At 36.3% G+C, this 17,115-nt stretch overlaps 1 non-coding gene across 1 annotated transcript; it reads left to right on the top strand.

Moving 5' to 3' along the window:
• Positions 1-16,540: 16,540 nt before the first annotated feature.
• LOC120105970 lies at positions 16,541-16,646 on the top strand. The gene has a single exon (XR_005508214.1). It is a non-coding gene; the product is annotated as a small nucleolar RNA R71 (small nucleolar RNA).
• The last annotated feature ends 469 nt before the right edge of the window (positions 16,647-17,115 follow it).

Genomic DNA, 17,115 nt, shown 5'->3' with positions numbered 1-17,115 from the left:
AACTCTCACACCAGTTGGCATAAGGTGTCGGGCATCAAGACTCCCCTACGGACTTATGCTCGGAGTTCTCATCACAAGCCCATTTGACCTTTGACAATAGGTAGCCTTTTTCGATGTTCCTAACTAAATCCATTTTTATTGATGATTTTTTTTTTCTTTTTTTTTTTGGATACGATAAATATGATTCATTAGGGTCCAAGATTGCTACTATACTATCAACATAATATCGAGCTTAGACCTTAGAAGGGTCGGCCAGTGTGTAGTGAAATTCCAAAGTATTAATTAGCTTACAACTCCCTAAGAGAGACTTAATAAAAAGAACTTAAATTTATATTACTTCCGACTAGTCATTGGGCTTTTTAGATTTTATATACCTTGTGTATTTATCATTCTCGCATTCATGTATAGAAATTAAGTTTTTTAAAAACAAAAACTTTTTTTATTTAAAATTTTATTATTATAATTATTTTATGAACAATTTTTTTTTTTTTGAATGAAAATCAAGATGAATACCCCCAAACCTAAACCTAACATTGTCCTCAATGTTAAAAAAAATCTAAGAGAATTGGGTTGCCTCCCAACAAGCGCTAAGTTTATTGTCTTCAGCCAGACACGGTGCATCCTTAGTTATTTTGATAAACAGGGTTCGTCAAATTAAAGAATTCGATCAATTGCCCATCGGTAACACAGTCCACATAAGGTTTTAACCTTTGACCATTGACTTTTAAAATATGTCCACCATTGAGGTGTTGGATCTCTACTGCACCATAAGGAAAAACCTTTTTCACTACGAATGGTCCATCCCACCTAGAGCGAAGTTTACCCGGGAAGAGTCGCAACTTTGAATTGAATAGCCAAATCTTTTGACCAGGTTTGAAGGACTTACGGTTAATATTTTTATCATGAAAAGCCTTAGTCCTTGCTTTATAAATTTTAGCATTTTCATAAGCCTCATTGTGCAATTCTTCAAGTTCACTTAGTTGGAGTTTTCGGTGAGGACCAGCTACTGCCATATCTAAGTTAAACTTTTTGATAGCCCAGAAAGCTCTATGTTCAAGTTCTACCGGTAAGTGACAAGCTTTTCCAAAAACAAATCGGTAGGGAGACATGCCAATAGGAGTTTTGTAGGCAGTACGATAGGCCCAGAGTGCATCATTTATCCTTTGAGACCAATCTTTCCTATCGGGACGTACCGTTTTTTCTAAGATGTGTTTTAACTCCCTATTGGACACCTCGACTTGTCCACTCATTTGGGGATGATATGGGGTAGCAACTTTGTGGGTGATGTTATATTTGCGAGCCAAAGCCTCGAAAGACCGGTTGCAAAAATGAGATCCCCCATCACTGATGATGGCTCAGGGTGTGCCAAAACGACAAAAGATGTTTTCATGTAAAAATTTAATCACAATCTTGTGGTCATTAGTTTTAGTGGCGACAGCTTCTACCCATTTTGAAACATAATCAACCCCCACAAGAATATATTCGAAACCAAAGGATGGTGGGAAAGGGCCCATAAAGTCAATACCCCAGACATCAAATATTTCTACAATTAAAATAGGATTGAGAGGCATCATATCTCTACGGGAGATGGTACCCATCCGTTGGCACCGTTCACAAGTTTGGCAAAAGTTATGGGCATCTTTGAAAAGAGTGGGCCAATAAAATTCACTCTGTAAAATTTTTGCTGCAGTTTTTCTACCACCAAAATGTCCCCCACAAGCTTGTGAATGGCAGAATGAAAGAATACTTTGAAATTCGCATTCGGGAACACATCGACGGATTACTTGATCGGGACAATACTTGAATAGATCGGGATCATCCCATTAATAGAACTTTACTTGTGAAAAAAATCGGTTCTTGTCTTGAGTTGACCAATCATCACGAATTCGTCCTATGGCAAGGTAATTTACTATGTTTGCAAACCATGCCGTTTTCATTCCTTGTACCCCAAATAATTGTTCATCTGGAAAAGCATCATGTAAGGGTGAGGTATTCTTAGAGGGCTCAAGAAGTGTTGCCCAGTAGATACAACCCAAGAGGGGGGGTGAATTGGGTCTTTTAAAACTTTTAAACTACTTCTAGTACTTTTTGATTAATTATGCTAAGTTGTATATATGCGCAGTGAAAGTTAAACTTAGCAACAGTTTGATGTATAGAATGTGACTTGATTAAATATGCTTGCAACTAAAGGATGTCCAGATAAGAGTTAAGCAAGCAGTTTATCTAAGTAAGTGAGTGTGTTAGTTAGACAATAAGCAGAAGCATTACAAACACAACAAACATATAGTGGTTCGGTGCACCCCAGCACCTACATCCACTCCCCAAGACTTCTTGGAAATTTCACTATAATCCTACAGATTACAGCCGGTTGTTTTACAAGCTCACAACCCAACTTGTTGTTTTACGAGCGCACAACGAACTCGGTCGGTTTTCCCAGGCTCACCGACTAGAACCAACCCCGATTGTTTTTCCGGGCTCACAATCAAACCCTTACACGTTGGTTTTACCCTCGGCTCACCAACAAACCTATCACCGTTGGTTTTTCCCTTTGGCTCACCAACAAACCTTAACACCGTTGGTTTTTCTTTGGCTCACCAACAAACCTTAACCCCTTGATTCAATCCCTTGATTGAATCAAGTTACAAGATATTAAAACAAAGTATAAAACAAAACAAAGCTTCTTATACAAGCAAATATGACAATATAAACAAATAGAGTAAAGAGAAGCCCTCAAACGAGTTTTGAAGATGGAGGAGCTCGGCTTCTTCTTTACTTGATCCGCCTCTGATTTGGCATGAAGTAGAGGATCCCCGAGGCAGCACACGGATGGAGAGGAAGCTTTCGGATTCACTTGGATGCTCTTCTTCTCTCTATTTCGTTTTGGATGGCCCTTTTGTGCTTATGGGAGATTTTCTTTGTAATCTCTTTGAGATCTCTTTCCTAGATGATCTCTCCCACTTCCATGAGTTCTCCCCTAGCTCTCTTCTTGTTTTTATAGCTTTAGATGGCGTGGAAACAAGAATATAGCCGTTAGAGACAAGAAAAAGAGCCGTTGGACACAGTCTGCATTTCCTGACAATGTTACCGTTGGGATCGGAGTCGACTCGCGCGATCAGGAGTCGACTCGCCTGTTGCAGGAGTCGGCTCGTGCTTTACTGGAGACGACTCGGCCACTGTTCCAAATTTGAATTAAAGTGCATGCCTTGACTGGGAGTCGACTCGGCTTAACCTGGAGTCGACTCGCCAACTTCTGGAGCTGACTGGCAATTTCGGAGTCGGCTCATCCACTGAAGTCCGTGGATCCAATTTTGAATTTTGTCCTCTCGAGTCGACTCGACTGTCCTGGGAGTCGACTCGAATCTCAGAGCCCGAACTCCCGATCCTCTGTCTTTTGGCTCGTCCAGTCTTGGAGTCGACTCGAACTTCCTTGGAGTCGACTCGGCTCTCAGTTTGCGAAACACAGCCTTCTGCCATCTTGGTGTAGCGCTGCCTTGGAGTCGACTCGAGCTGTCTGGGAGTCGACTCGAATCTCAGAGGCTACTTGGTTTTCTGTCTGTTGATGGTCGCGGAGTCTCGGAGTCGACTCGTGCAATGCGGGAGTCGACTCGAATCTCAGACCCGAAAACTGCTCTCTGACTTTTCTGCCTGTGACTCCTAGGAGTCGACTCATACTTCTCTGGAGTCGACTCATACTTCTCCGGAGTCGACTCGAATTCCACTGGAGTCGACTCGAAGACTGTTCTTTTGAATTTTTCTTTTGATTTTACTCCTCCAATTTGAATCCTTTGAACTTTAAACTTGGGCCAATAAATTGTAGCTTTCTTCCAACTTGAGAGCTTTGGAGGCCTTCTTGTGTTCTTCCAACTTGCTATGTTCCTTGCAAAATAAATATCTTTCTCCTTGCAACATAAACATTAGTATCTATACTTCAAGGTTTTGTGATCATCAAAATCAATCTATGAATCAATCTTTGGGTCATCAATCTCCCCCTTTTTGATGATGACAAAACTTGGAGTATATGCAATATAAAAGATATTGTTTTCTAGAAGTAATACATAGCTAAGTTGCATGAAGTAGAAAACATATATATTTAAAAAACATACTTCATGATAATGCTTTAGATTTAATCAGCTTAACACAATCAACATATTTCAATTTAAGCTGATTTGTATTCAATTCAAAGCATAAAGGCATTATGAGCATATACTTAGATATTTCTCCCCCTTTTTGACAACATTAAAAAGATAGTGAAACATTAAGCACAAAGATCAGAATGCTCATATATTTCTTTTCCTTATTGTACTCTGATTTGCAAGTCAAATTATTGCAAGGATATGAATCATATAACTCAAGGCAATAATATTAGAATCAGATTAATGAGCATAGATCAGAGCCAATTAAGATAATTTCAGAGCAGAACACATCGAATGTGATACCACAGATAGTTTTCTAAGCAAGTGTAGGTGGAATCTTTCTTAAGTTAATTCAAGAAGAACCACACGAATGGAAATCTAACCTCTCTTCAATAATAAGTATGAAAGCTTGTTCATTTAGGACCTTTTGCCCAATCTATTAAGTATTTTATCAACCATGAGAGCAAATTAATTAATTCTCTTAATGACTTCAAAGTTCTTTTATGATAATAGGAGCATTGGGGCACAAATATCAAAATATACATTCATGCAATTTTTGATACATCTTAGAGCTCTTCTAAAGACTTTCTTTTATTTCTTTAGAAAATAAGCACAATTTGATACATAAAATAATGAATTTGCACAAAATTGAAGTTCCAAAAAGCAAGCCAATTAGAGCTCATTAGTGAAGTTTAAAAAAATAGATTTTCTAAGAGATACTCAAGAAAATTTAACACATTATTCTCCTCCTTTTTCATTAAATTAGAGGCTCTTAAGATTTGCAATTTGGTTCAAGAGTGATGCATGAGATATACTAACCAAATAACACGCCTCAAGGTGTATCATAAAGATTTTCAGATTTAAATTTCAGATGATACATATTGGAGAGTATTAGAATCACTTTTCATTTAGTATTCTTTCTCTCTCCTTTAGTTATAGATTTATGCGATTAAGTTCCATAAGACCTCTCCTTCTGAAATTTTCTTTCTCCCCCTCAATTGATCATTCCATTTAAGAGTTTAGAATCCTAAGATAATGTTCAATAAAATTGTCAATCTCAAAAATATATTTTCTATAAGTTTCAGCTTATTTTCATAAGACTCAAGGTTTGAGATAAGACAACCTTTATAGAACTCATCTCAAGGTAATTTAAAGCATGTCTTGCAATATAAGGAAGTTCATAAAAATCAATCCATAAGATTTAAGGTATACATCAAATTGAAGTAACTTTAGGATAAGATACTGAATATCTAAAGCTCCCCCTCAAAAGATGCGTACTTCTTTAATCATTCTTTTCTTTTGTTGAATTTCAGATTTTAATGACAAACGTGAATAGAACTGAAATTCTATGATATCGAGAATGGAGAGTGATCAAGAATTATTCAAAATTTTATAGCAATCACCCTTTTTAATCTATCAAGAACAAGTTATGCTTCCTCTTAATCTTTGAGAAAATGTACTGAAATATTAATCAGAAAATGATTCATTTGACGCTCAGTTTCTTTCAACAGCTTTTACATTTTCTTTCTTTTAGAGTCATTTGAGTGAGGTGAAATATTTCTAGCTTTTAGATCATTCACTCTATATATATTCTGATGGAAATCTTTAAGAATGTAGGCGAGAAAAAAAACATATAGATGATCATTGAGGTATATATATTTTTAGAACTCAATTTCTTAATCATAGTTTTTCAGCGATGTATACATGAAGCTCAATAAATTTTTAAATATTAAAATAAAGTCATATATCATAAAAATATTTACTTGCAATCAAGATCATCGTAAGACACATCATTTGAATCAAAATTAGTATACTTTGAAGATAAGAAATGATATGTTTCGGATGCGTATCGGAGCAATCAAAATAAATTCTGTTTTTCTTACATTAACATTTTATTTAGTAATCATATGGAGTTTAAACTTTTATACAAAATCGGATTCTGAATTACATAGGATTTTTAATAGAAGCTTTCTAAGTCATAATATGAGATATGTATCTTTCACAATGTAGCTCATCTTAAATTGTTACGATTGAAAAATACATATTTCAATAACATTAAAGCACTTTCAGAATCTTTGTGTTTAATTTTGAGTTTCGATACAAAATAAAGGATATTTTAACAAGTATTAGGACATTATGTATCAAAGTTAGGCAAGTAGAAAGATAGATCAATATCAATTTATTTTTCCTAAATAGAGATGTTCTTCTCTTCTCCTTTCTACAATTTTATTTAGCTTTCAGATTTTAACAATGATTGTGAATGACAAATCTGAATTTTCTTTTCAATAAAACTAAACAAAAGATGTTATGTAGCAATTCAAACATTCAATCAAATTGTCCAAGTATGAAACATTCAAAATATTGAGAATCCATAAATCAAGACATCATACCATATGCAAAATATACCATGTGTTAAGTCATGCATTAAAATACTAAGTACAAGAATGTCAAGGATCAAAATCAATTCTTTTCAAATAAACTCCCCCTATTTAAATATAATCTTGCAATGATTTCATCCTTAAAGTGTGTTTTCAAGTGATTAAAAATTTGACTTAATTCTACTTTCATTTACTTTGTTTTTCATTTATAACTTTCTTATGCTCTATACTCTATTTGCTCCCTATCCGGTGGAGTTGGGAAGGGGCACGAGGTACTACCACTAGCCTCCCCATTGGCACCATCCCTATGATGAGCAATATAGAAAGGTTAAAATGTTTACTTCAAAACCTTCCTGTTTAAGTGTAATTAATTATGGATTTTATCCCTTCCAAAAGAATGCTCACACAAGTCTCACAAATGTGTCGAATATATTAAGTTTGTTTTGCTTTTCCTTAAGGTTGAAGTGTTTGCCTCTACTTGGATTTTACTTCTCTTGAATAATATCCATTTTCTTTTCTTTATCTCTCTCTCTTTTTGTTATTCTCAAGTAATTTTCATGAGAGAGCAGAATAGAGAATTAATCTTACGTATCATATATATGTATATCATGCAAACAACAATTTCATTATGCTCAAGGATTCATAACTTCTCACAAGTTATTTTACATCAACATTTTAAGCATATACTTGTGTATTTCATGGTTATGACATAGGCAAAGATATATTTTAGTTTGGGCAAATCATGAAATAATTTCTAAAAGTATAAGTCAGTCAATACACATATAGACATGATATCAAAAATTAATAATTAAAGAATTTAATCATGCCATAATAAGATTTAAGTTACTGACTTTGCTCAACTAATTTGTGAGAAAGGTATCTAAATTACCTATTCATTATATGTTCTTCAAGCCAAACTAGATTTCTTATGTGTGAACTTTTGGCTGAAGAAGATCCTCTCTCTTGTTTGCATGTGAATGTTTAGTGTATCTTACATGAAGATATCCTTCAAGTTGAAATTTCTCATTTTTCTTTCTTGAAGGAAGGTCATTAGTTTCTTTAAGATACAAAGCATTCATCCAATATATATATTTTTTTAACTAGATGACTCAATATAAGATATGACAATAGTTGCATGTTGAGTCACTTTACTCAAGAGATTGCCTAAATATAAGCAAGCACATATCATTTGAACTAAAGAGATAGATTCATTAACCAAGATAGTTTAAGTCAATTTAGTTTAGATTCTATTTGCTTAAGATAATTATCAATAAGATATGTTAACTATGTTTTAATCAATTTATCTTAAATATTTGTTTCTATCAAAATTCAGATTATGATTTATTTGTTATCAATAAAATATGATTAATTAAAGTTAGATTGAAGTCTTGCACAAGGTCACATAATGAGCATACAATCTGGTCTACTAGCTATATGATAAAATAATTATTCTATCATGCTTCAATACAGCTTTAACACAATAGATCTACTTTGCTCATCCTTTTCAAATTCTACAAGATGGGGTCATAGATATACCTTCTTCATGCCAATCTTCTATAAGAGTTTTCTTGTGGACTAACGTTGGTCAATGAAGATCCCCTTTCCTGTTTGTCTTAATTTGGAGTTTGAGAGAAGATGTTAATTCATTCATCATATTCCAAACTCACTTTGCAATATAACTCTTCATTAGTAGAACCAAAAATGATGTCATCAATGCATACTTTGAGCAAATAAGATATCACAAATTCATCTTTTTGATGCATAGATTTATCACTATTACTTTCTATCAAAAAGGTTACTTAAGCTTTTATGTATCATGCTTTTGATGCTTGTTTGAAATCATATATTGCTTTATCATATTTGTAATGAGTGTTTTCAAATATGGTGGTTATTTAACATATATCTTCTTTAATAAAGTAAGCACATAGGAGTCCATTCTACACACTCATTTGATGGACTATAAAGCTCATAAAGCAAGCAAATGATGATGGTGATCTTTACTTCTAATCATGCAAAAATTTCATCATGATCTATTTCATCTTTTCTTGATTTAGTCTTTTAGTAGTCATCAATTTTTCTTCATTAAGTGCATTTCTGAAAAACTCAATTTGGTTCTAATTATTAACATATTTTTAGATTGTTATATGTAAAAGATTAACCATATACATATATAATTTGATCTTAGTATCTTGATAATAAATCATTAGTCTCATAAAGAATAAAATGACTTGATATTTCTGCAACTAAAATCTTTTCATTGAATATTCTATATGCATTGCTTGATGAATGATATCCAAGGATAGACATATCTCTATCAGATTTGGCATTATTTTCATAATAACATGTACGACTGAAAAATATGAAAGATATGCAATGGTTCATTTTCCATTTTTCAGAAGATCAAAATTTTCATCAAAAATAGAAATCATATGTATGACAAGCAGTAATGATAGTCTTTTAAAAATTATTTAAGTAGATGACTATCATACATAATTGTCTTTTTCATTTCTTCAAGAATTCTATTAATCCTATTTTGCTTATGGTGTCCTTGGTGCTGAAATCATTGGATTTAATATTATTTTCTGTATAACCTTTATCAGAATTTTGGTTTTCAACACTGTGCCATGATCTTTATCTTCACAGTTTGGAAACCTTTATCATTTGAACCACTTTTACAAGATTTAGTAAATACAGAAAAATACTTCAGTTTTATTTTTCAAGAATAAATCCAATGTAAGCTTTTGAAAAACTTGGAGATGGAAACAACATCTTTAGATTTAGAAATGATTTTTGTTTGTTTCCTTAGTTAGCATGCATAGCAAAACTTTGACCTTTAAGTAGATAATCTAAGTAAGCCTATGGCAAGGTCTTTTGAGATTAAGTACATACTAGCATGAGTTGATTTTATATGCCAAAGATGGTTTCTTTAATCTTGGTATTCATAGTGCATATATTCCAAAGCATACCAAGTACACATTATCATATTTATGATTAATAAACAATAATGCCATGGATACAAATTCTTAATCAAGCATATAGAAAATTCATAGAGTTATTCTTAATAAATTAATTAATCATTTAGCAACTTATCCAATAGTGAGTGGAGCATACTATAAAAATGAAGTGATTTGAATATATTTTCTTTTCATACCCAAGAAAAAAAATCACTTATATCACAAAAATGATTAATACTTTCAAGTTATGTTTTAATCAACTAATAAAGTAATTTCAATACGAGAAGATGTAAGAATTACTTATTTCATTCTTTCTTTCATTTAAATCATTCTTTTAAATTACATTTTAAATTCAATTCTTTAACACATGTCTAGAGCACCCATTGTTTAGATAACATCTTTCATTAGAACCTTGGATAGCTAGACATGCATGCTGAAAGAATAATCATATTTTCAATTTAGGAACCCAAGCTCTTTTGGGTCCTTGTAGGTTAGCTATAATTGTTCCTTTTGGAACCCATATTCTCTTAATAGCTATTTTGTCCATGAATTTACAGATTTTAGGATTACAAGGGATGTATTTCTGTATCCTCTTGTTGAATTTAACAAACTTAGATCGAACATGAGTAGTAGAAAAACTTTTAATTTTCTGTTTCTCCCTTTTTGGTTCATCAAATTTGTAATGTATAGATTTAGGAACAACAGAAGAGATTTTACTTAGCTTTTGTTTATAAGAATCTATTTTAGAGTAATTAAAAACTGTTTTAACAAACATATTCTTAAAAGGTTTTTGGGTGTACCAAGGTTGATATCCTAATGTAACTTTATCAAATTCAGCTCTTTGATTATTTATCATTAGGTTCAATTTTTCAGAGCTGAGGGTAAATCTTTCAACAACAGGTTTTAATCTGTCAACTTCTTTAGTTAATCTTCTGTTATCTTCTGAAAGTAACTCATTGTTTTTCTTAAGTTTATCATGACTTTCAGTGAGAAGTTGATCTCTTTGATTTAGTTCTTGATTTTCTTTAATTAAGATTTCAGTTTTACTGGTTAGTTTCAGTTTTTCATCTATTAGAATTTGATTTTCAATCTTCAAGTTTTTGTTCTTACAAATAAGTTTCTTATATTCTAAATACAAATCAGAAAAGGCATCATGGAGTTCATCAAATGTAAAATTGCTTTCAGTTTCAGCATGTACCTCTTGTGCCACCAAGCATGGATTTTCAATGTGATACTGCTCTCCTTCTACACATGATGTTTCAGATTTGTTAGTGCATTCATATTTGTCTTCAAGCATATTCCATATTTCTTTAGCAGTCATGCAAGAAGATATGCAATTAAACTCATTCCTATCTAGTGCACAATATAGTAGGTTCATGGCTTTTGAATTTTGTTGAGCCATTTTCTCATTATGACTAGTGTTTGTGTGTGTTTCATTGACTATAATGCTCCATAAATTATAATCAACTGATTGTATAAAAATGCGCATGCATATTTTCCAATGTGTATAGTTTATGCCATTAAATAGTGGAGGTGTATCAATTGATTGTCCTTCTCCTAGAAAACTATCTATTTGAGTTGTCATGATCTTTGGCTCTAGTCGGTTAAGACTACAAATAATATTTGAGCACCTGCTCTGATACCACTTGTTGCCCAGTAGATACAACCCAAGAGGGGGGGTGAATTGGGTCTTTTAAAACTTTTAAACTACTTCTAGTACTTTTTGATTAATTATGCTAAGTTGTATATATGCGCAGTGAAAGTTAAACTTAGCAACAGTTTGATGTATAGAATGTGACTTGATTAAATATGCTTGCAACTAAAGGATGTCCAGATAAGAGTTAAGCAAGCAGTTTATCTAAGTAAGTGAGTGTGTTAGTTAGACAATAAGCAGAAGCATTACAAACACAACAAACATATAGTGGTTCGGTGCACCCCAGCACCTACATCCACTCCCCAAGACTTCTTGGGAATTTCACTATAATCCTACAGATTACAGCCGGTTGTTTTACAAGCTCACAACCTAACTTGTTGTTTTACGAGCGCACAACGAACTCGGTCGGTTTTTCCAGGCTCACCGACTAGAACCAACCCCGATTGTTTTTCCGGGCTCACAATCAAACCCTTACACGTTGGTTTTACCCTCGGCTCACCAACAAACCTATCACCGTTGGTTTTTCCCTTTGGCTCACCAACAAACCTTAACACCGTTGGTTTTTCTTTGGCTCACCAACAAACCTTAACCCCTTGATTCAATCCCTTGATTGAATCAAGTTACAAGATATTAAAACAAAGTATAAAACAAAACAAAGCTTCTTATACAAGCAAATATGACAATATAAACAAATAGAGTAAAGAGAAGCCCTCAAACGAGTTTTGAAGATGGAGGAGCTCGGCTTCTTCTTTACTTGATCCTCCTCTGATTTGTCATGAAGTAGAGGATCTCCGAGGCAGCACACGGATGGAGAGGAAGCTTTCGGATTCACTTGGATGCTCTTCTTCTCTCTATTTCGTTTTGGATGGCCCTTTTGTGCTTATGGGAGATTTCCTTTGTAATCTCTTTGAGATCTCTTTCCTAGATGATCTCTCCCACTTCCATGAGTTCTCCCCTAGCTCTCTTCTTGTTTTTATAGCTTTAGATGGCGTGGAAACAAGAATATAGCCGTTAGAGACAAGAAAAAGAGCCGTTGGACACAGTCTGCATTTCCTGACAATGTTACCGTTGGGATCGGAGTCGACTCGCGCGATCAGGAGTCGACTCGCCTGTTGCAGGAGTCGGCTCGTGCTTTACTGGAGATGACTCGGCCACTGTTCCAAATTTGAATTAAAGTGCATGCCTTGACTGGGAGTCGACTCGGCTTAACCTGGAGTCGACTCGCCAACTTCTGGAGCTGACCTGGCAATTTCGGAGTCGGCTCATCCACTGAAGTCCGTGGATCCAATTTTGAATTTTGTCCTCTCGAGTCGACTCGACTGTCCTGAGAGTCGACTCGAATCTCAGAGCCCGAACTCTCGATCCTCTATCTTTTGGCTCGTCCAGTCTTGGAGTCGACTCGAACTTCCTTGGAGTCGACTCGGCTCTCAGTTTGCGAAACACAGCCTTCTGCCATCTTGGTGTAGCGCTGCCTTGGAGTCGACTCGAGCTGTCTGGGAGTCGACTCGAATCTCAGAGGCTACTTGGTTTTCTGTCTGTTGATGGTCGCGGAGTCTCGGAGTCGACTCGTGCAATGCGGGAGTCGACTCGAATCTCAGACCCGAAAACTGCTCTCTGACTTTTCTGCCTGTGACTCCTAGGAGTCGACTCATACTTCTCCGGAGTCGACTCATACTTCTCCGGAGTCGACTCGAATTCCACTGGAGTCGACTCGAAGACTGTTCTTTTGAATTTTTCTTTTGATTTTACTCCTCCAATTTGAATCCTTTGAACTTTAAACTTGGGCCAATAAATTGTAGCTTTCTTCCAACTTGAGAGCTTTGGAGGCCTTCTTGTGTTCTTCCAACTTGCTATGTTCCTTGCAAAATAAATATCTTTCTCCTTGCAACATAAACATTAGTATCTATACTTCAAGGTTTTGTGATCATCAAAATCAATCTATGAATCAATCTTTGGGTCATCAAGAAGAATCCTAGATAAGTGGTCTGCTACGACATTTGCAGTTCCTTTCTTGTCACGAATTTCTAGGTCAAATTCTTGTAGTAAAAGAATCCATCGAATCAGACGGGGTTTGGTGTCCTTCTTTGCAAGAAGGTATCGAAGGGCAGCATGATCAGTAAATACGGTAACCTTGGATCCTACAGGTAAGATCGAAACTTGTCTAGCGCAAATACTACAGCTAGTAACTCTTTCTCAGTGGTGGTGTAGTTCAATTGTGCATCTGAGAGTGCTTTACTAGCGTAGTAGATGACATGAGGTACTTTATCTAGCCATTGCCCTAAAACTGCCCCAATTGCATAGTCGGATGCGTCATACATTAATTCAAATGGAAGGGTCCAATTAGGGGGCCGTATGATAGGTGCAGTGGTCAATTTCGAGCGAAGATTTTCAAATGCCTCCTCGCATGCTTTATCAAAGACAAAGGGAGTGTCCTTGGCCAGAAGATTGCACAAGGGTTTGAAAATCTTACTGAAATCCTGAATGAAGCGATGGTAGAAACCAGCATGGCTAAGGAATGATCGGATTTATTTCGCAGTTTTGGGTGGAGGGAGATTGGAAATAAGATCGACTTTGGCTTTATCTACTTCAATGCCCCTCATGGACACGACGTGTCCTAAAACTATGCCTTCTTGAACCATGAAATGGCTCTTTTTCCAACTTAATACTAGGTTAGTCTCCTTACATCTTTTCAAAACTAAGGTCAAATTGTCCAGACAATCGTCAAAGGATAGGCCAAAAACTGAGAAATCATCAATGAAAACTTCTAGAAAGTTTGCCACCATATCTGAAAAAATGGCCATCATGCATCGTTGAAAAGTTGCGGGTGCATTGCATAATCCAAAAGGCATCCTCCTATATGCAAATGTCCCAAATGGGCAAGTAAAAGTGGTTTTGTCTTGATCGTCCGGGTAAACAGGTACTTGATTATATCCAGAATAACCATCTAAGAAGCAGTAGAAACCTTGACCAGCCAACCGTTCCAAAATTTGATCTATGAAAGGTAGAGGAAAATGGTCCTTCCTAGTCATTGAATTAAGTTTCCTGTAGTCAATGCACACGCGCCAACCCGTGGTTGTGCGTGTTTGTATCAATTCTCCTTCCGTATTTTCAACCACAGTGATACCTGATTTTTTTGGCACCACTTGTGTCGGACTTACCCACTTACTATCAGAAATCGGGTAGATGATTCCAGCATCTAGTAATTTTACCACTTCTTTCTTGACTACCTCCTTCATGTTAGGATTGAGTCTTCTTTGCATTTCTCGGATGGGCTTTACATCATCTTCGAGGTGAATTCGATGCATGCATATGGAGGGGTCAACCCCTTTCAAATCGGCTACAGACCATCCTATGGCATGTTTATTCTCTTCTAGCACCCTTAAAAGTTTAACTTCCTGTTCCGTAGATAAGTTGGCCGCAATGATTACAGGGAGAGTATCTTCTGGTCCTAGAAAAGCATACTTAAGAGTTGTCGGAAGTGGCTTCAACTCGAGTTTAGGTGGAGAATCAATGGAAGGACAAAGTGGTGCACTAGTAATGGGGGGAAGAGGTTCAGGTTGGATCTTCCAAGGAAGGGAACTCATGAGAGATTGATTGTCGAGTAAGATGTTGACTTCTTCTATGGCCTTGTCTATGTCCAAGTTGTCAATGTCAAAATGGGCCAAGCATGCCTCTAGGGGGTCATCTGCTAAGATATAGGGAAGGGCTTCCTCTACAAGATCATCCATTTCGTCAATTAGGCAACACTCATCTTCCCTCACATGTTGGTCGGCGGCATGAAACACATTCAACTTAATTTTCATGTTTCCAAATGATATATCCATTGCCCCAGTTCTACAGTTGATACATGCATTGGCTGTTGCTAAAAAGGGACGACCAAGGATCACAGGGATTTGTTTTAGGTTGGGCACATGTTCCATATCAAGGACGATAAAATCTACTGGAAAATAGAATTTGTCTACCTTGACAAGAACATCTTCAATCATCCCCCGTGGTATCTTCACAGATCGATCAGCCAATTGTAAGGACACCGAGGTAGGTTTTAATTCACCTAACCCAAATTTTTCATAGACTGAATAGGGTAGAAGATTCACACTTGCCCCTAGATCTAAAAGTGCTCAGTCGATGGAGTTATTTCCTATGACACAAGAAATAGTGGGAGCACCAGGGTCTTTGAATTTTGGAGGGGTGTTGTGTTGGAGAATGGAACTTACCTGCTCAGTTAGGAGAACCTTTTTAGGCACATGTGTCCTAGATTTCCGCTTTTGGGTGCAAAGGTCTTTGAGAAATTTGGCATAGGAGGGAACTTGTTTGATGGCATCAAGGAGTGGGAGGTTGATTTTAACTTGTTTGAAGACCTCCATCATCTCTTCTAATGAAGTTTCCTTCTTGCCAAAGGGAGAGGGTGCATTAAGTGCTTCAGGGAATGGAGCCTTTGGAATGTGGGTTGTGGCAGATGGTGGACTAGCTGAAGAAGGTTTTGGGTTTTCATGTGATACATTCTTCTCTTCTTCTTCACCTTCCTTATTGTTACCCTCTCCAACCTTATTATCTATTATACGTCCACTCCTTAGGGTAGTCAAAGCATTGGCTTGCTCATGATTTAGTCGAGTTTCTTGAGCCACGTATTGTTCCCTAGGATTACTCATTGGTTGACTTGGAAGCTTACCTTCCTCTCACTTGTTTAATGCATTAGCTAGTTGACCCATTTGGGATTCTAGCTTAGCAATTGATTGCGTGTGAGAGTGCAATAGTTGTGTGTTTGCCTCCAAACCTTGAAGGGCAGTCAACACCTTCTTCTTAAAGGCTGTATTTCTTTGGGTTGGAGGAGGAGGATGCTGAAATTGAGTTGAGGGACGGTAGAGATGAAAATTCTGAGGGTTTTGAAAATTTTGGGAGAAGGGTTGGGAGGTATTAGAAGCTTGCTGCCTCCAAGAAAAATTTGGATGATTCCGCCAACCCGGGTTATATGCATTGAAAAATGGGTCATTACCCGGTCTGGGCTGTGTTTGGGTAGCATTGATGTGTTCTTGCACGAGTTCGGAAAATTGGGGTGCTGAGGGGCACTCATGAATAGGATGCGATGGGCTAGAACAGATAGCACACACTTGTGCTTGGGAAGAGCTAACGACATGTCCTCCTATTATCAGTTGGTCAATCTTATGGGACAATGCATCTACCTTGCTAGACAGGTCCATAGAATGACTTATTTCACAAATGGCCCCTTTTCTTTGAAAATTCGGGGGTGCTTGACGAGAACATGAAGCATGGTGGAGGGAGTTTTCATTAAGATTTTCAAATAGTTGCTATGCTTCATGCTCATTTCGAAGCATGAAAGTCCCCCCGCATGCAGCATCGATCATTTGACGGTTTCGTTCAGTCAAACCGTCATAAAAACATTTTACTAGCTGCCACTTAGGTATTTGATGATGAGGGCATTTACGGATTAGGTCCTGAAATCTCTCCCAAGTTTCATAAAATTCTTCTCCCTCGGTTTGGGAGAAGCTTGTAATGGCACGTCTAAACTGGTTCGTTCTTCCTATAGAAAATTATTTTTTAAGAAATTCTTGTTGCATTTGATCCCAAGAACGAATCGAGTTAGCTTCTAAAGAATTCAGCCATTGTTTGGCTCTATCTTTAAGGGAGAAGGAAAATAATCTAAGTTTCAGAGCATCATCAGTGAAGTTCTGAATCTTGACAGTGGTGCAAATCTCAAGAAATTCATCTAAGTGTTTATATGGGTCTTCGTTAGTGAGCCCATAAAAAGATGGGAGCATTTGGATCACACTAGACTTTATTTCATATTGTACCGCTGCTACTTCAGGTAATCGAATGCAAGATGGGGAAGTGTAAATGGTGGGAGTAAAGTACTCCCTCAGGAGTTTGGATTGTTCTTCAGCCATCTCAGGAGGTGAGGATGATCCTAATGTTTTGATCTTAGCTCGAATGTTCCTAAGGGTTCGTTCTATTTCAGGGTCAAAAGGTAATAGGTTTCG

Source organism: Phoenix dactylifera, unplaced genomic scaffold (assembly GCF_009389715.1).
Source record: "Phoenix dactylifera cultivar Barhee BC4 unplaced genomic scaffold, palm_55x_up_171113_PBpolish2nd_filt_p 000408F, whole genome shotgun sequence".
In the NCBI taxonomy this organism is placed as follows: Eukaryota; Viridiplantae; Streptophyta; class Magnoliopsida; order Arecales; family Arecaceae; genus Phoenix; species Phoenix dactylifera.
This window is presented reverse-complemented; position numbering and strand designations above follow the sequence as displayed.